This window comes from Siniperca chuatsi, linkage group LG1 (assembly GCF_020085105.1).
Source record: "Siniperca chuatsi isolate FFG_IHB_CAS linkage group LG1, ASM2008510v1, whole genome shotgun sequence".
In the NCBI taxonomy this organism is placed as follows: domain Eukaryota; kingdom Metazoa; phylum Chordata; class Actinopteri; order Centrarchiformes; family Sinipercidae; genus Siniperca; species Siniperca chuatsi.
In genome coordinates, this window is record NC_058042.1 from 17554121 (window position 1) to 17574134 (window position 20014).

Sequence of the window (20014 nt, forward strand, 5' to 3'; positions counted from 1 at the left end):
AGCCTCAGTCTCAGCGCAAGCCTCGCCCCTCCAGACATACACAGGCCATACCAGTGTAGAGCACACAGCAGAGCCTTCTCTGCTCCTCTCGACTCCAGATACACACCGGCCAGCTCAGATCAACATCTAAGATAACTGTGCAGATAGACAAACATATTAAGAGCTGACAGCTCCTGACCATACATCCGCAAAAGTAGCATCATCATGTTTTAGAAGTGGCACATATACCCATCAACCAATACGGCAGCAGCACAAAGTCACGTGATTGCATGCACAACGTACATGTAAGCACACAAACACACACACACGCACGCACCAATCCTTGGGTGCAGTCATAGGGCTTGGGCCAAGGCTTAGGGCTAGAGCATGGGCTTAGGGAACTAGGTGTGCTTTCTGGCAGATGGGGGATATTAGGGGCAGTGTGTTGACTGATAAATCTTCCTGCACAGTGTAGGACCTGAGTTATCATCTGACATATGAAAAAATACCAGAGAAGCTGTGGAGAACAGAGAGGAAATTAAATGAAAGGGGATGAAGAAGGGGAGCAATCCAGTACTGTAGCAGGCATCTGTTTGTTGTGTCCTCATCCACAAACATGTGTGGAAGCACACACACTGTGAATTCAATCTACATATCAGATTTCATTCATGTTTCTACATTTATTCTGCTTGTGTCATGAGCACAACAGTAGCTACAACACTGTATGGCTAATACACATGTCAAAAATAGTCTTGTACGCTTGTAAGAATACCTACCATTTCCTGTGTGGGATTTATGGAGCTTTGAATCTGGATCATCACTGTGTGACAGTCTTTATTTATGTATATTGTTTACTGTATTAGAAAAAGCATTGTATTTTGATTTAAACTTTAATTATGATGGTAGTAATGGAAGAAGAGAAAAATATGGAATTGAATACTATCTTTTATTTTTATGTCTTTCATTCTTAATTTGGCAGGAAAATCTCATGAAGCAGAGGACTTGATGGCTACTTTTTGGCACAGTGTGTTGCAAACACTGGAGTATGATACATCGTTCATTTGAGATATGAAAACAAGAAAAATCTTTTAACTGTATGTACAGTTACTTGCCAGTACACCTAACTAAATCAAATACATTCTAATACATCAGCCCTGCAATAAATCGTTCCTTTAGGAAGGATAAAACGTTCAGTTGAAACCGTTTTAGAGAGGTGTTGATTTAACTGTACAGTCATTTTGAAGGCTGTAGTTGCTCTTGAATTGTATAGTGTTATACCCCAATATATATCAATGAGGGTAGATGACATTTGTATTTGTTATGAAAATGCCCCAATAAAAATCCCAAATTGGTGCTTTAAATGGTTGGTAAAAACAGTGATGCTTCTGATTATTTGTGCTCATACACAGCCAACCTATCAGGGTTAACGTTACTCTGAAAGTGCAAAACTAAACAGTGTCCACAAGTCCACACTCACCAGAGTAAAACATATTTGATATTTTGAACACCTGTCCCAGAGCCATGTCAGCTCTGTGAGAGGACAGATAATTCTCCAATCAACACTTGTCGACTCCATATAATTGCAACTGAAAAAAATCAACACTTATTAACACTGGGAGAGCTGCTGTGCATGGTATTTGGGTTTATCTGTGTGTTAGTGAGTGTGAGAGAGTAAGTGAGTAAGTGAGTAAGTGAGTTAGTTAGTTTGTGTGTGAAAGAGACAGAGAGAGAGAGAGAGAGAGAGAGAGAGAGAGAGAGAGAGAGAGAGAGTCCAAATGGATTTCAGCCCTAGAATAAATCACTGTCGCCACAGAAACAAGCTGACAGCTGTGATGGATGGCTGAAATTTTTGTGTTGATGTCTTTAGTATTGCTGACAATTTGGTAGTCCTGGCTTTTCCACTTTTCCTGCACTTGCGTGTGGCTAAATACATCTAAATGCTGGCACATACCCATACCTAGACACAGTATTTCACACCTGCTCAAAATCTTCTTTTAGGTAAAATCATCCTTTGCCAGATTTTGTTCCTGTTTTTTCAAAGTGCCACGTAAAAAGCTTAATATTATAAATTCAAATGTACATTTCTTGAAACTTCTGAACACTTTTTGTGTTATTAATGAAACATTTACACCATTAAATGTTTGCACACTGATATCATAGAAAAAAATTCCAAAAGTGTAACTTCATAGTGAATACTTTTTGTAATGAAACAATGGACACCATCTTGGTGTCCTCGTGTGTGCACTATGGTCACATGTTCCTTTTGCACCTGAAAGCACTGACCCTCTCATTGGGTAATATGTCACCAGATGACACAGTGACTGTTATGTGTGTTTGGAGCATACACTGTCTGTCTGTCAGTGGCATCCACTCAAACTAAGGATGAAAAAGTGATTTCCTCTTTTTTTTCCAGAACGACCCAGTCCTGTTATCTGGCCCACTCCAGTGCTACTGGGTGGCGACTCTCTCTCTCTGCCCTAAACGCCTCACCCCCTTTTCTAATACACAGCATCTCAGCACACACACACACACACACACACACACACACACACACACACACACACACACACACACACACACACACACTTTACTTAACTGTTACTGTTCAAATTCCCAAAATAAAACAAATTTGCTTTTTACACATAGGATGTACATAATGCACTGTGTACAAAATCTATACACCTATGCATAAAGTTATGTAAACACAAGAACACTATACACCCTCACACACACACTCGCTCTCTCTCTCTCTCTCTCTCTCTCTCTCACACACACACACACACACACAAAGTAAAGAGTTGGGCTGCTCTAAGCCAGCCCCCCCACATCCAGTGTTTCCATCTGCTCTCACCTGGCAGGATCAAAAAGAGCACACTTCCCACAAACTTACAAAGAATCAATACTTTCTCCAGCAAAACAAAGCAGTCACAGCCTGAGCCTCAGTCCCAGCTCCATACTAACTGTACTCAAAGTACTGTAGACTGAAAGAAAGAATCCACAGAGCAGAAATTAAAAAAAGATTTACTGACCTTACTGTCTTTTTTTCCTCCCCTTTCTCTCTGACGTCCAATCCCCTCTTTTTCTTCTGCAGGTTCTTGTCTTCTAAACCTCTAGCCTAAGTAAGTCATGCAGGAGATGCTTCCTGCTCCTGCTCAGCCCTACGCCACTGTATTAGTCTGATTTCACACTCTGCAGCCTAGCCTCTTGTCCTGAAGGGGACGGTGAATGTGCTGCTTATTTAGAAGCCGGCGCGCACTACCTGGGCTTGTAGGCAGCTGTTTAAAGCACGAGGCAACATCCAGGGTGCATAATACCCCCTCTTCCTTACACACACACACACATCTTCTCTCTCTCTCCCTCTCACTCAAACACACATGCACACACTCACTAGCTGGCTGGCTCGCAAGATAGGCAACGGCACAAGCACACACGTGCACACACACACACTCACGCATGCGAGCAAAATGAAACACACACATGCAAGCGGTCTGTCAGAGGTCTCTCTACCTTGGCTGGGATAGCAGGCAGTGTGAGAATACACACACAGGCACACTGAGATGGGCTGGCTGCTCCGTTCTGTCTCCTTCTCTAAGTGTTTAGAAGACAATTTCAACAAGGGATTGCTCCCAATCTACTAGGGTGATCCACATGGATGAGTTATAATATGCTTGCCACTCTCTCGCTCTCTCTTGGCCTCCCTCTTCTTTCTCTGTTCCCTCTCTCTCATTCTCTGTCTCACTCTCTTACTCTCTCTCTCTCCCACTCTTTCGCTCTCATGCTCGTTGTTTTAGCCTATTATCGAGCCGTCACCGCTTTCAGTTCAGGAGGAAAGCCTTCCCTTCTTGGATTCTATATTTCTCTTCTCTCTGGATGTGCATGAGATGGGGCCAAAGACTGACTCCACCTGAATGCGTATTAGTGAAATGCATTATTTATTGCAAAGCTGCATTTAATTTTTTTTCTGATATGCCGGTGGACACGAGGGGGAAGGGAGCAGCAGTGGTGGCTACATCAGCAGCAATGGGGTGTATTTGTGATGTGTGTGTTTGGGGGAGGCTGGGGTGGCAGTAGGGGGTAGGGATGAGGGGTCAGGATTTGGAATAGCGGGGGTCTGAAGGGAGGTGAAAAGAATACGTAAGATATGATTTTAATTTATTTATTTATTCAGTGGCTGGGATTGCCTTATCATCCAGGGTGCTACTTAATGACATCACTGCTGGCTTCTCCAAGCTGTGCCAAATCACATTGCCACTCATTTTTTCATCAAAAACGTGCGTGTGTTTGTGTGTGTGTGTGTGTGTGTGTGTGTGTGTGTGTGTGTGTGTGCGTGCGTGCGTGTGTGTGTGTGTGTGTGTGTGCGTGTGTGTGTGTGTGTGTGTGTGTGTGACAGAGAAAAAGAAAGATAATGTGAGAGAGTGAGGTAGACAATCATAAAAAGTGTAACAAAGCAAAAATAAGCTTTCAGAATCAAAGCTTACTTGTAAAAGCGTTACTCTTTACTATTGAAAAAGTACCAGAAAATGTTGTAAATTACATAAAAAATTTAATTAACACAAAATTCATAAAACTTTTTAAGATAATTTAGCAATTTTTGTAATGAGGTTACTCTAATTCTATTACATGTAATCGATTACTCCAGTTACTTAATTACATTATTCATGTGAATTAAAAGGCACTTTCATTCTGTAACATCAGGATGATGTGTATCATAAAATATTTCTAAATCTTTCAGTTATTTAGTTATTAATATAAGTAATTAGTATATGATTAATCAACTGAGTGAACCCAGTTTTAGTCAATAAAGTAGGTTGATCAGTTTAAAACAATGTACTGACACACACTGGAATTTTGAAATATCAAATAGAGACAACATCTGCCTTTCTATTTTACCAGCCATTTATAGATCTTCAAGAAGATTAAAACAAATCCCCGATAGAGCCCCTGCCCTTTTGGCGAGCTGTTTCAGTTTTACTTAGAAGAAAAAAGTTAATCAATGTAATAAATGCATACAGTATATTAATAGCAGTGTAAAATGACACAAAAACAAATAAAAACCTGAAATAGTATCCCAGTTTTTTTGTGTGCAGGTTGAGTGCAGAGTATGAAAAATTCACATGTAGGCCCTCACACACTTAAGTGAAGTGTTAGTCTGTGACACAAGGCTTTAGTTTGTAGCTTTACTTTTAATTATAGTGGCTGCTATGATATAAAAGCTGTTGAATAATCAATCACTAAACAAAGAGTGTGATCGCAGCTCTTTTGAGACCCTATAAAAAAAGAGAATAGGATGGTTGGTTAGTGCGTGGCCTGGACTCGGACACAGAGAGGGGAGGGGGGCTGGAAATGACTGTGTAAGCTGGAGTTGCCACACTGATCAACAGGCTGCCACAATGTGCACCCATGGGGGCAACCAGCCAGGCAGGAGTCATGACTGCAGAGTGGACCCCCAAGACTCTGTCAGCACTATCAGCCTTCTTTCACTCCCGCAGCAGGAGAAACAGTCCAGCACAACAGAAACACAATCATCCAGCAAAATCATTCAGTATGAAGGTCGCTAGCCTCTGTTGAATACCTAATTGTCATTTTCTCCACACCAGAGTCAAGCTAAACTTGAATAGATTTAATCTCTCTCATAAAAGCTTCAAACAAAGATCAATTTAACTATTGAACAAACAGTTACTCAATTTCAAATCTACAAAAAAAATTTAACGTTAACACAATCCATGACTATCCTTGTGATGTTCACTGTGCTCCACTTCATTTTACAGAAGTCTAATTTGGTCTCCAGCTGTCTGCCCCCAGTAGTGCCTGTTAACAGCTTGGTCCTCAGTCACAGGATGCCCATCTACTGTACCTACGAAAGGAAATGATGTGGCCCAGGGCCCAGCCAGGCCATTCTATCACCGCTATTAGGGCTTAAGCAGAACTGGAAAATGACTCCATTGGCATTAACAGTCCATCTCAATCATTTTAATACTATCATAATCATGATCACAATCATCACTTTCTAATATTATTTTTAAAAGCCTTGGTAAGAAAAAAAAGGAATTTCATTTCCTTTGCTTAACCATCTTAAATTGAGAGCGAGTAAGTGAATGGAGAAGAAAGTGATATCTTATGAGACAGGGAAAGAAAGTGATAAAGAGTCACCTCTAACCCCCCTCCTCCCACTTCTTTCACCACCACCAACCCTTACACTGCCACACACCTCCGTCTGTCTGCAGCAAACAGTGCCCTGCCAGTTTCACCATGTCACAAGTCACAAGAGATAGGGAATTGAAAAATAATCAAGGAAGACAATTAATATTAATGAGCGGTCTGGTCTAACTGTGACTGTTAAAGTAGCCTTCTTCACAAAACTGTCATGTGCCCCCCTTAACCTCACAACCCCATCTGACCAAAAATATGTAAACCTGCTCTCCTGTGTTCTGATAGCCACTCTGTGTACATCATATCCCAGACTTGTAACCATAAAACACAACTAAACAATGCAAGAGTTAATGTTTCCTCCTCTATTCTCCTCTGTTTTTAAAGTTTCAATTTTCCTGAATAGCATTATTATGTATTATTAATATCTCTGAATTATTACTCATTTTCCTCTTAAAATGGAGTGCTTTAATTCACATTTGAAGTACTCATCAAGGCTGTGCAGTCAAATGAATGTGGAAGGATACATTATATTTGCAAAAATGCAAAGGGTGAATTAAAAATATATAGCAATACTAAAATATTAACTATTAATTTAAAAAAGATAATTTGCCCAGGAAAAAAAGCCTTTTCATTACTTCTATGACTCTTTCTTTTTTGAAGTATACCTCTCTGATTGTGGGTCTTTGGATAATATGCAGTTATCATGTACTGAATATTCACCTGTGCATCAAATACACTGAATATTATATTTCTACTATGAGACAGCCCTATGTATGTTCACTTTCATGAAAACAGGGCACAAAAGGGGACATGGGTGCAGCGTGGCAGAGGTGATGCAGTGTAAAATTCATGTCCAATACAGTATCAGTTTGGGGTTCAGTCAACAACAGAAAAAAATAGCACAAAATCCAAATCAAAATAGGTCCAAACATGATAGTTTCAACTATCTCTCCTTCATGTTCACTCTTCTTTTTTTCCCTTTTTTTTTACAATAGTGAACTCTAATTCACCCTTGAAAGCGTGACCTTGTGCTGTGTGACAGGAGATAGCCACAGCATGAAGACAGGACGCCACTTATCATCAAGGGACGAGGTGGCTGTTTAATTTCACACTACCAGTGGCTAAAACCCCTGTTAGTGTGGAGCGTCACAATGGTAGCTACGCTGGGGGAGCAGATGTCCTAGTGAAGGGGTGTAAAGAGGGAGGAGGTTGGGTTGGGAGAAGGACAGGAGAGAGGAGGAATTGTGGTGGTAGTGTGTGTGTGTGTGTGTGTGTGTGTGTGTGTGTGTGTGTGTGTGTGTGTGTGTGTTGGGGAGGGTGATTGCACTGTCGCTGTGTATTGTACTCAGAGCGCAGTCTGACCCAGTGCGCATGCCCAGATAAACAGTGCCTCTGTCTTTCGCACACACAAAAACAGCACAAATAAACACACACATGGTCCCTGTGGCATTTGGTCATGCTTATGGGTTATAATTAAAAGTATGTGCATGGGGGGACACGAACTGGACTGGGAGAAGACAGGTGAGAGCAAAGGTGCAGCTGTGATGGCGGTGGATGAGAGGAGAGTTTTGTAGCGCAGTCCACGCCACAGAGGCCAATATCACTGAGAGCCCAATTGCTTTCTGAAGAGCTTTCCATTGTCTGCAGTGATGAACTTGAGCTCTGGCCTCCAACCCAGGGGTCTTTCGGTCTAATCCCGAGTGCCCCTGGTTCCCCTTCATAGCCCCTCCCTCAAACCTTACACACACACACACGTACGGACAGACATAATACACACCCTTCAACTGATGCCTGACATGACTGCAGGGTTGAACAGTGTCCAGCGCCTCCCAACACAGCTGAATATAAAACACAGTAATGAGTGGGGCAAGAAAATGGCTTCCCTCTCAAACATGGCTGCTTACTGATGGCCAGACGCAAGCCATGGAGAAAAAGGTCACCTCTCTCATCCTTTAGTACCCCACCCCCTGTCTTCTATTGCTGGTGCTGTTTTTTTTTGTTTTTTTTTGCATTCTTTTTCTCTCCCCCCTTTTTCATCTCTTGCCTCCCTCGCTAACACCTTCTACTTTCCCTCCCTGGTCATTTTCCTTACCCCATTTCGTATGCGGATGTAGGATTATTATTTAAGAGACAAAGGATAGGGATCTTGGGAAGAGACAGGTGGCTGCGTCTGAGTGATGAGAAAATTACAAAAGTGAAATCCAGCTTCTAAAAAACTCTCCTTCATGGAAGGTAATAAAAAAAGGGAAATAAAAATAACTGTGCCCCTTCCCCTCTTTGGTACAGCTCAGCAGGAAAAGGAGCAACCCCCATCCCTCCCCAGTACGATTCCAAATCCCCTCTGAGCACTGCAGTCCAGGCAGATATATTCATTTTTCCTCACTTACTCCCCCAGTGTCATTTTTCTCTATTTTCTCCATCGGTCGGTTATGCACAGAATGTTCCAAATGCATTTTGACTGCTTGATTTCTATTTTCATAATATCAGAACATCTAGTTAAAGAATATAAATGTTTATTCAGCAGAGTGGGGAATGCTGGATGCAGTGGCTCTTGGGGGACAGAGCCCATGCTAAATCAGTAAATCCCTCCATCTGGAAGATGAACGGCATGTTTTGGAGTTCATTGCTTTTCGTCTCGGGCGAGTGGCCGGTGCAGCGGCAAGCCCAGCAGGCTGGAGCGAAGGTGTCTGCTGATGTGGATGGTTACAGAGGGATAATGAAGCAGCGACCAGGGGCTTGGCCATGTTCTGCTCACCCTGTCCTTCCTGCTGTGAAAGGGCCAGCTGCCGAACATGGCTAATAGTCTGTCCTCGTCCTAAGCCATCATAAGGCCTGCTGTATGCTTCGAGAAGAAATGCTCCTTGGAAAGTGCTTCGATGTGAAAGTGGTCAAGGTTTCAAGTCCTCTGGAACATTTATCTTTTCATTCTTCAGTCAGCACCATGATGGACTGTTTACCTGCTCACTATGAATAACTCTGAGGAAAAACCTTCCAAGACTGTCCTCGCCATTGCCCATCTTTCTAATTCCACCCCTCTTTATGAGAGCTTGCCAACCAATACCTGCCAACCAATACCTGACCTTAACCAGTACAGAAAAAGTATGAATTACTAAAACAAATTGTCCAACATATTCAGACCACACAACATACAAACTAGTTCAAAGCACATATCAGCATTATCAACCAAAGACAGGCTCTATCACCTGCTTCAACCCCACTGCGAGCATTTATCATGGCCAAGAGGTTCAAACAACCCCTGCTGCACAAAACCAAAAATGTATATGTTGCTTTCTTTAGTAATTGATTTATTTTTGTTTCAGTGCCAAAAATGAATACTTACTCTCTCAAAAATCTGCTGTCTTACTCCCATAGATAGAATAGATAGATAAGCAGAATACAACTAGATATGCAGTAGTTTAAGCTATACTTCAGTGGGTAACACTTAGGTAGAAACCACTGAAAATATAATATTAAAGATATATGTCCATAATCACAAGTTTCTTAAAACTTTTGCATTGTAAGAAGTTTGCTCCCAGCTCACAGTAAACTAATTTCACGACTATGTTTCAAGACAACAACAGTAAGATATGAGGAAGTTTGGGTAATACAATCTAGTTTTTGCAGAACATTATGGCTTTTATGTCATATTTCTATTCCATTGACCAAGTCGCCAAAAGACACTTGTGTTAGATGTTGTAAACCGAAAGCATGTAATGAAACACACATCTAAACAAATATTCATTCTACCACATCAAATACTATACGAAAGGTTGCCAATAGTACCACTCTCCTCACCTGCACCTCAAACTGGGATGTGAGGCACAACAAATCTAAATAAGTTGATGGAGTTTATCAAAATGACAAGGCAATTAGACAGGCTCTGACCATGGGTTTGCATGCTAAATGAGAATCATTTAAGTGGTGGGAGCCATACATGTTATATAAAAGAGAGTGAGAGTTCTGCAGCTCCATTTCTGCTCCTGGACAGCCCTAAATTAAATATCCCCAAAGTCCATTAGGCTAAACAGCCCGGGGAAAGACTTTGTCTCACCACAGAAAAATGACAGTAAACTCTGGCAATCATGCCGCCAATCAATTATGCATGAATTATATTTTTCTTAGACTGTGTAAAATGTCTTATGTTAATTCCCCTAAGTATACAATACCCATTACTTTCGAGGGACATATCCATATGCACACCGTCTAAATGAGTGTTTTCCCAAAGATTTATCAGCCTCATGCTGCCAACTGAAATTAAAACACTGAGGCTGAGTTGTGATTCCTCCATATCAACTGTAACTGCAGGGGCCACAGGCAATGCTCGGAGGCGCTCAGTGCTGATAACCTACATGGCTGTAATTCTACTGATAGAAAACCCCAGAAACTAAGAAAATATTGAGGTGTACCAGGAAACTCTTTCATAGAAGCTACAGCACGTGTTAAAAGAAAAACAAGATGATGAGAGAGAAACAGAGAGAGGTTGGGGTGGGAGGGTGGGGGTTTGCACTGCCTTGACCTGTCTTGACTATAGGCCTGTTGAGCCAGTGAACAGTGGAGTCCCTGAGGTCCCCATTGTGGCCCAGGTCTCTGATAATGACCTCTGTCTGGCCATGATCGTAGGAGACAGGTATTGGCAGGCCAGCTGACCAGTGTCACTGAGGTGCCAATAATTGGTCAGTGTGTTAATAACAAGTAACCTAGTGGCTTCTGTAAACTGACCAACCTCTGTGTGTGTGAGAATGGACAGTGTCACTCAATGTGCAGGTGAGTGTGTTAACGTTTGATACTTAAAATAAAGACAGAGAAGAAGATAATACCTTTAAAAATCTTACTGATTGTAAAACATAGTGTGATATTACAAAATATACAGAGACACTTTCATACGGTATGAATAATCGATTAAATCTGCATTAATTACAACCAGCCAGAAGCAATTTAGATACAGATATTTACACACTCACACATGCACAAACAAGGTCTCTTGTTCTCTCCTTTCTAACTTCACTGACAGTTCCTGATGATCCCCAACAATGGTCCCCTCTTATATTACATGCAACACAATCCACCCTTACACACTAATTTGTTTTCTTTGGATCTTTTTCTGTTTCGGTGTGTAACTGAGCCCTTGAATATATACAAATTTAATAGAGCTAATAGAATCATTATCAAATTCAGATCAATATAAATTTAGCCCTGGTACCCATAAAAGGCAGCGATATTGAAATACAACACTGTCTGTGCTCTTTCATTCTTCCGCCTACAACTGACGCTTGCTGCCATCAGACATGAATTACCAGACAGGCACATTACAGCTAATAAGACTCTCACAAAACACCCTTTATTAATGCATGAGAGAGTCTTTGATCCTGAAGAAACTTTCATAGGGAAAGCAGTAATCACCGTACCTCAGACAACACAATAAGATGCTTCCTGTTACCTTGAAAGAGTCAACAATGTGGCTGAGGTCAAATCAACCAGAGCCCATACAGCATGTCTCCAAGGGGAGGGACAATACAACGCTGCCACAGCTCAGCTAAACAAAGCTGCTTTTCTCTACAGGCCAATCACATTTTTGTCATTTGTACCCAATCAAAACTTTTTTTAAAGTCTAACAGTAAATCTGTCAGCATTTAGTCCTTTATGCAAGCTGAAATGACTCATATAAGGCTCTAGTTAGGATTTAAAATAGAGGTTATTAAATTTAATTGGACAGAACAATATAGACCAATGGAAGACATTTCTTTTGCAGCACAGCAATGATTAATATTAGGCTGACAAAAATGTCAAGACCCCTTTAAATTCCAGTCTCAGGTGTGAAATTACTTAATGAGTATGCTTTATAATGTTGCAGTGCATCAATCATAATTTGACAAGGGGCATAAAATTTTGCATTTTGAAAATTCTTCCAAATTAAGACATTGTATTATGTATTGTTTTTCATGTGGAATAACAGAGACAAAAAAATGTAATAGATTTGTCACAAAAAGATAATTTTCACAATATTATTCACAATAATGTTCATGTGCATCAGACTCCACAGTAAGTAATACCTACATCATCCTGTCAGCCACACTGACAAAGTCAGTTTCCTGTATATTTTTTCACACTGTATTTAGTTTGATAAACTCAGGGAAAGTTAACTTTCCTGATTTAACAGGAATCAATATTCTGAAAGTCTTTCCATCCTTTCAGCACACCTCTCAGTAACAGTATTAGACCCCCTCACAAATGATCCATTGGAGGAACATTTTTGTTGAACTTCTATTCCAATAATCTAGATTTTGACAGAGCCTGTCACATTATAAAGTCTGAACATAGTTACAAGAATTGCAAATGATACCTATGATTGAATTTTATTGAAGTGGTCAGCAAGTAGCTCATTCCCTACAGAAAGCCCCGGGGCCTGAAGGTGGTCAGTGGGGAGCTGCTTCACAACATCTCACTACTGTACGATACAGAGAGGAAGGAAAAGAAAAGGAGAGGACCCCCATTTGACAGATAGAGGTGCCACTGCAAATTTATGACCTGACTATTTAAGACCAGTGTAATTTATTCCCAATTCAGCCAGGATACATTGTTTATACTCCATCATGGCATGTATGAGTTCTCACAAAGTAAGAAGCACGTTAAAAGAATCTGTTGTACCACTGAAACTTGAAGCTGAATTTATGTAGGACTAAGAGTGTTCAGTGTTATTTTTAAAATATGATTATATACCATGATGATCAACTATTGTACATACTGTTACAATGATTACAATCTTACTCCATGAATCTTCAAGTATGTTAGCTTACTTAAGAAAGAAAGAAATGACTAAAGAGAGAGAAGATGAAAAAACAAATAAAACCATTTTTACTACAAAATCATCACCTTGTTAAAGTTTTAGAGGTATCGGACATAGATACAACAAATGTAAAAAAGGGCAATTTCAAAAAAGAGACAAAATATATCATTTCTGAATAAAACATTATTTTGAAAATTAATTTTGTTCATTTTGACAACTTCATCAAGCTACAAAAAAATCTTTACCAGGCTTTCTGTAGATTTAATGAAATTGGTAAAATCACACCAAAAATCTGCTGTATTTTCCTATAAAACTCATATATAACACCTGATCATACATTGAACTGGGCCTTTGAAATTAAAAAAAGATTATTCACATAAAACATATTTTTCTCCGTCTCAACTCCAAAGCTGCACTGAGCATGTGAGATTTGTTTTTTGACCCCTACTGCAGGAGCATGCTAATCAACCTAAAGGGTCAGGGGTCAGGTCTGGACAGAGACAGCATCCCAAACCGGCCACAACAAATGCAGAGGAACATCTGCTCTCTGTGCGTCATACAAAGCTGTCCCCTCGGAGCCCCACGCAGCCCTCAAGAGCCTGGGAACAGCTCAAAGTCAAGGGCAGCCTCCACAGCCCAAATGCTGCCTTCTTTTAATCTCTTCTGCTGATAATTCAAGAGGCCCATAATGATTTTTTTGAAAAAGGACTGAAGCCTTATAGAGCTGCAGGCTTTCCTGGTACTGCGAGGTTAAAAAAGGCTGAGGCGAAGCTGCTCAGGGTCAAGACGTGTTAGTCTTTTTGAACAACCTTTGAATATGCATGTGCTACATTACACACGCTGTCCTGATGATAGAGAGATCACCCCTATACACTTTCACTCACTTTCCTTAGCAGCCTAACAATGTGCTTGAAAGGAACCGTCAAATGATGTCAATAGTTGGATCAATACCCTGGGATGTCTCCGTTTCCCCTGCAACAAATGAAGAGCATTATATAGATCCTCCTGGGCAGAGCTCTTACCACACTTCCAGGAGCAACAGTACATACTGTATGAGGGACAGCTGATGTATGTCTCCTTTCCCAGACATCGCCACATGCGTGCCACATTTCCCCTGTCTGTGTAATGTGCTGCTGATCTACACCTGCTGGGCCCAGGGTTGCATAGGTATATGCTGTACGCTGACAGCATCAATCACTCAGCAGGCCTTATTATTGCAATTTAAAATACATTTAAAATGATTCGCTGGAGATGCTGTCCAACCCGGCATGGATGCAATGATACTGATGCGTTACTGTGAAGAATGTTTCACAGTAGTGGGAACAGCTGAGAAACTTCGTGCTCTATTTTTTGTTTCTGCAAGTGAGCAAAAGTCTTTTAATCAAAGCATCTTCATCAAAAATAAGTAAATTAATTGTAGTCTGTTTTCCTCCTACAGAAACACTGAATTCACTCGAACGATGCCCGCCCATCTTAACAGCATCTCAATGTCAGTGAGCCCGGCCAGCCCACTGTGGAGTAATCTATAAGGCTGGACTGAGCTTCCGAGAACTGATACATGCTCCTGAGCTCTCAGGTGAGCTTAGTAATAGACACAGTCACTCTAATTCCCCTTCAATTCTCACCTAAAATTGAAAGCTGCCAAATGCAGCCTTAATTACATACTACCCAATCAGAGCTTAAGTGTAACCTTCTGCCCCCACCCCACAACCCAACCACCCACCCATCCACCCTCACTAACATCCTCTCCTCTCCACTCTCTCTGAGAGAAGAGCGAATGCAGCGTGTCCCTCCTGAGGTCTACACATATTTCACCAGGGGAGTAAACAGGTCTAGAGGATATGAGATGGATATATTATGCATATAGGAAACAAGTGTGAGATTTAAGGAGCAACTTGCTTGGTCAGCACAGAGTGTGCTGAAAATGCAAGCAGATCAAGGAACAAGCAGGGTTATGGATCTCCCCTTGCATGTAACTGGGCAAGGTCTATTGACCCAAATGTAATTATTTTAGCCTCCACCCATTCCCTTTCCCCTTTCTGTCCCCTTTACAGTGATATGCATCTCTTTCTGTAGGATGTGGTTCCTAATGTCTGTACATCCAAATATATTTGGCTAGTTCACACTATTAAGGCCTATTACTATGCAAATTCTGATGATTTTGTTTTGTTTATAGTGTTAAAAGACATCACATACATTCATATACGTAAAAGCAATACTACACATTTTTGGTCCCAAAATCAAATATGTAATGTATGTCTGATATAAAGCATTTTTGCAAAACTATGGTGTCACTGTCTGAATAAATATTAGTTGTCCCTCTATTTGTCCTTCTGTCTTGCACCGATACCTGGCTACAGTAAATTAAAGGCATCTCCTCTAGGCGGACAGATAAACCAGGGAAGTCTGAAGGCAACCACAGTAGACGCGCAGCTATTTTCCATCCTCTCTAATCACATGATCAGGGTGTCGGCACAACATCCTCAGCGCAGGGAGGGGCCAAGCAGCGCACAGCTTACCACCATTTTGTGCGGGTACCTGGCTCCTTTTGTGTGAGTACCTGGCTCATTTGTTTACCTGTATAAGTGTTAATATTTAAGAACAGGTCGAGTATCATTTGTAACATGTTTCATTCAGTGTGTTTTTGTAACAGCACGTTGCTAAAGGAGCAAAAGCGGATGCTGCGGAAAAAAACATCTTGGGGTATCAGTGTGCCCCGACAGCAGCCCATTCTGGATTTCATGTCGTGTATTTTCTTCCTCTCTCCTTTCTCTGGGCTGCGCTCCCGACAGACCCCTCTCCTCCCTGCCATCCGAAGTGTGAGGCACATATGGTGCAGTGAAATTGCTGTCTGCGAGAGCATGCCTCTGCCTGTCCAGACTTCATCAGAGGGATTAAAGAATGGGATGGGGAAAAAATCAAAATAAAATGATGATAGCGGGGCCGTGGCTTTTCTCTCTTTTTTTTCTACACCCCACACTCCACCCCCCACCCCCCCACCCCCCCACTCTGTTTCAAGTAGAGTGGAACATCAGATGACAGAGACGGCTCTCTTGCTGGGGTGCAATGGTTTGCAGGGAAAGGTTGGCCGGTCGGTGAGCTGCACTGGGTTTATTTGGCTCTAACAAGGGCTCACTACAAAGGAAAACCAAATTACAGACAGCACTGTTCCTCCCTCTATCCAGCCACTGAAGTTCACTTAAAAGCTGCATCCAATTAAAAGAAAAGTGACTCAGAGGTGCAGCAGCAGCTTTCTCTTGTGATTACTTAGCCATTCTTCTCTGATGTGTTCTCTTTTTTAAATAACATAAACAAACAAAAGACAAAATGTGTTGCAGCAGGCAGAATGAAGAGGTGGGAATGTGTGTGCTGAAGTGGGGGGGTTATATTATCAGAGTTGGAGATTTTGGGGGCAAAGGAGAGAGGAGAGTGGAAATATTGCAGGATATTAAGGAGTAATGGATGTCACACCAGGCTCCTAAAAAAATTCCCATATGCTTTCATCATGGCTCAATATCAGACTGATTAAGGGAACAGGTCATTAAAGGGTTTCCTAGTACTGTTATTACCAAGAAAAAGTAAATAGTTATTGCTATGTTTATCATCTTGAAAGATAGCTATTACAGAGCATGCCAGCACAATCTCTTTTTTCTTTCTATAATTAATCATTAAATTACAGTGCATAAAATAAATGGAAACTGGTCAAAATTAAGTTATTCTAATGATGTACAATATTATTCTGAGCCTAGAAAACATGTAGTCCATGGAAGTATTCAGGTTGTAACAACTGATGCAAAGCAGGAAATATATAAAATGTTGTATAAACCAAGAAATTAATAAATATTTTAAGAAGCAAGGGAAGATGGGAAGGGTCTTTACATTGTTAAAAGCAAAATTTAAAGAAATCTTGAAAGGATAAAGCTTGGGAAAATTCAACATACAGATAAGGTCTATCTTAAACTATGCATGCAGATGTGGTTTTATAGTGATCCTACTAAATTCAAGTAAATAGGGATATATTCTGAGGTTTATTCTGGGATTTGCCAGACACTAGATCTGGCCCTGTATTTGAGACAACAAAAAGGCAATCTTGACATCTTGCCCAACCAGCAGATAATATTTGCTGTTCAGAGACTGGCTTTCTTTTGTTCCTGGTTTTTATAAACCCAAGACACTTGAAATTTAAACCCAGTTCAAGAAATATTATTTGCCACAGGGCAAGGTAAATCTCTTGGCGGGGCCTTTCAAAGGGTTGCCCTGGGTTTGTTTACAATTGATCTTATTTAAAAGTGGATTTTTTGTTTTACTTTTCAAAGACATACTTTCTGCCATGATCTTGTAGGTCAAAGGAACGATGAATGTTATTTTTTCAATTGGAGCAAAAAAATAGTGAAATAATCAGAAGACAATCTTACAGAAAGCCCTGTTGCTCCACTGGTTCTTCCCAGGTCTCCAACTTGCACATGTAAAATATAAAACACATGCAAGATAACATCTTCAACTACATCAAAAAAAGTTGAAGAAATACACCCCTGGTGAGAGAACAAATAAATAAAATTTAAACTGCCTGAAAAATGTTCTGTCTTGTGATTTCCTGAAATATGAGGTGCATCACGAAATATGGTAGAAAAAAAAATTCAATCATACCACTAGTATGTGTGTGTGTGTCCGTGCATCACAGTGAAAAGATAATGGCCTATAAGCTGCAGAAAACAGATGTTTCTCTCATTGTTCAGGGAGGCAGTCTACAATTTTCATTCACCCTTCTTCCTCAGAGGGAACAACTGACCTGACAACTGACCAATCCCCATAAAGCAAAGGGGGGTGGAGGGGGACTAGAGAGAGGAAGATGGAGGGAGAGAAGAGAAGATAAGTACACCTCTGCCTGCCCTATTGAACCAAACTCCTTCATCTTTGACAATTATTCTATTTTAACAAAATCAGTGGTATGAGCTGAGATCATAAATCACTACTGATCTCCATTCTGTACATGAACTTGAACATGTTTCAGTTTACTAAAACTCCCACAGGGGCTCCTATGTGCAGGGAAGGCTATGAAAAAGGTGGAGAGGGATGGGGACTGTAGTTAGCCAGGGACTATCCTCCAGGGCTGGAAGGGTTCCTCTCCTGCTCAGACAGGCCATGCTGGAGGAGGAGGTCACAGGCTGCGGAGCTAGTTTAAAGCCTGCTGCTCCTGGGGAACAAGATGGACAAGCAGAGGGCACAGCAGCAGGGACGCCCCAGTAAAGACCCCTTCATCTGGACTACACCTGGGGGAGCCCATGGGCCACCCAGCTCAACAGCACAGCACAGCAGCTACTTCACACACACATACACACACACACATTCATATACAGAGTTGTAAATGTGTATCTACAGCAGTGTGTGAACAGAATATTGGGTACTGAACACATGGGGAATATATTTGATAACATATTGTGCGGTGACTATTGATGCTCTGCGTATATTTATTATGGGTAAAACTTCCATCTTTACTATTCACATTGGGTATGAAATATCTACATCTCATATCTTATACTGATTAAAACATTGAATCTGAGAATGAACAAAAAATGATTTGTTTATAATTAAGATTCTACAAGTCTTAATACGTTTAGCAAAAAATGTTATTCCCTCTTGCAATGCATTGTTTCTTCTCATACTAAGACTTTTCTGTGTGTGTGTGTGTGTGTGCTGTGTAAGACAAATGTTCATATCTTCCAGAAGATCTCTTAAAAAGGCTAATCTTAATTCATCTACCTTTATAAACATGTTTACCTTCGGTTTTCATCATTTTAATTTACTGTACATTTAAAGACTTTTTGTACAGTGAAAGTAATTAATCAAGTATTTCAAGCCAACAAATACTGCCATGCTATGAAACTTTTACTATTAGAATAGATCCAGGAAGCTCTGGCAGGACTGCAGCGCTATACTGACTTCTAAGAGGGCCCAGGCCACAGATACCATTTTAAATTACATCTATGTCTATTGTGTCTTGCTTGAGCTTATGAGAGGGTCCCTGGGGCACCTCCATTTTCCCAGAAACTCCCTCCAAGGCTCTTCAGGTTAACATGCCCAGTTTGACTATTAGATCAATAGTTGTAAATGACTTCATCACACCAAAGAGGCAACTTTCTGGACAGAATTGGTCCCACTGTTGCAACTTGACAGGCTTGTGCTGTGGGGAAGTCCAGTCAATCTAGTTATGTTACTAGTGTTTCTCCAAAAAAAAATGTACCACAGTGTGAGGGGAAATAAATGATCCAACTGGCTGTAAAATTTCACATCATTTGCACATTTTTGTTCTAAAGCAAAAATAGATTTAGAAGATTTCAACAACTTCCAAAAAGTGATCCAAGTCCAAGTTTAGTTGCAAAGAGGGAGTGATGTGCTCATCTACAGTAGCTGTGGGGAGAGGTGAAAAATCCCCATTGATATCACATGGCCTTTCTGCACCTCTTTTGTTCTTATGGGATAAGGGGTGATGTCAGTTCACTCCCAAGCCTCCCTAAAATGCCCCCAAAGCCTGCCTGGCTCCTGAGTGGGAGTGTGTAATCGGTCCTGGCAGAGTGCTGGTTAATGGGGGGCACAGGGCCATGGGTTGGAGATGTATTCATGTGCGTGGCGTGGCGCCTGGACCTAGGGTGACACTTCTTCATTCCCGCTGCCTCAGGCCAGGATTAGGATTGCGGCCAGCCTCACAAAGCCAGCCGTAATGCAAAATCATTTTCATATTAACCTTGTCTCTCCTCTCTGGGCCTGACAGTGGACAGGCCTGCTCTCTTTGGTGCTCAAATTATCCTCAATTACTGAGGAAAGGCCAGGCGAGGGGACATCACCTAACCTTCACCATCTGTTAGGTTCAAAGCTTAGCAGTCGGCCAGCCCGCCTGTCTCCTGCCTCCTCTGACCTTTCCGCCTCGGCCAGCTCCTGCTCTATACGCCCCCCCCCCAACTCCCCATGATAGACCCGCCCTCTCTGGACACAGCTGGGAAGTGCATGTGCACATATCACATTAAGGGGGAAAGGTTATGTCACGCTTCTTCAACAAAGATATGAATATTCAAAACTATGCACAGACCAAGGCAAAAGCTATGT

At 41.3% G+C, this 20014-nt stretch overlaps 1 protein-coding gene across 2 annotated transcripts in view; it reads right to left on the reverse strand.

The window, feature by feature from the left end:
• zfhx3b (zinc finger homeobox 3b) overlaps window positions 1–20014 on the reverse strand; it is a 296238-nt gene that overhangs the window by 211711 nt on the left and 64513 nt on the right. The window contains exon 1 of one of the 2 annotated variants that reach the window (XM_044200181.1): window positions 3009–3671. The exons of the other annotated variant lie outside the window; for it this stretch is intronic. The gene's annotated coding sequence lies outside the window, so the exon portion shown is untranslated. Of the gene's footprint in view, window positions 1–3008; window positions 3672–20014 lie in introns of those variants that run through there. 2 annotated transcript variants of the gene reach the window in all.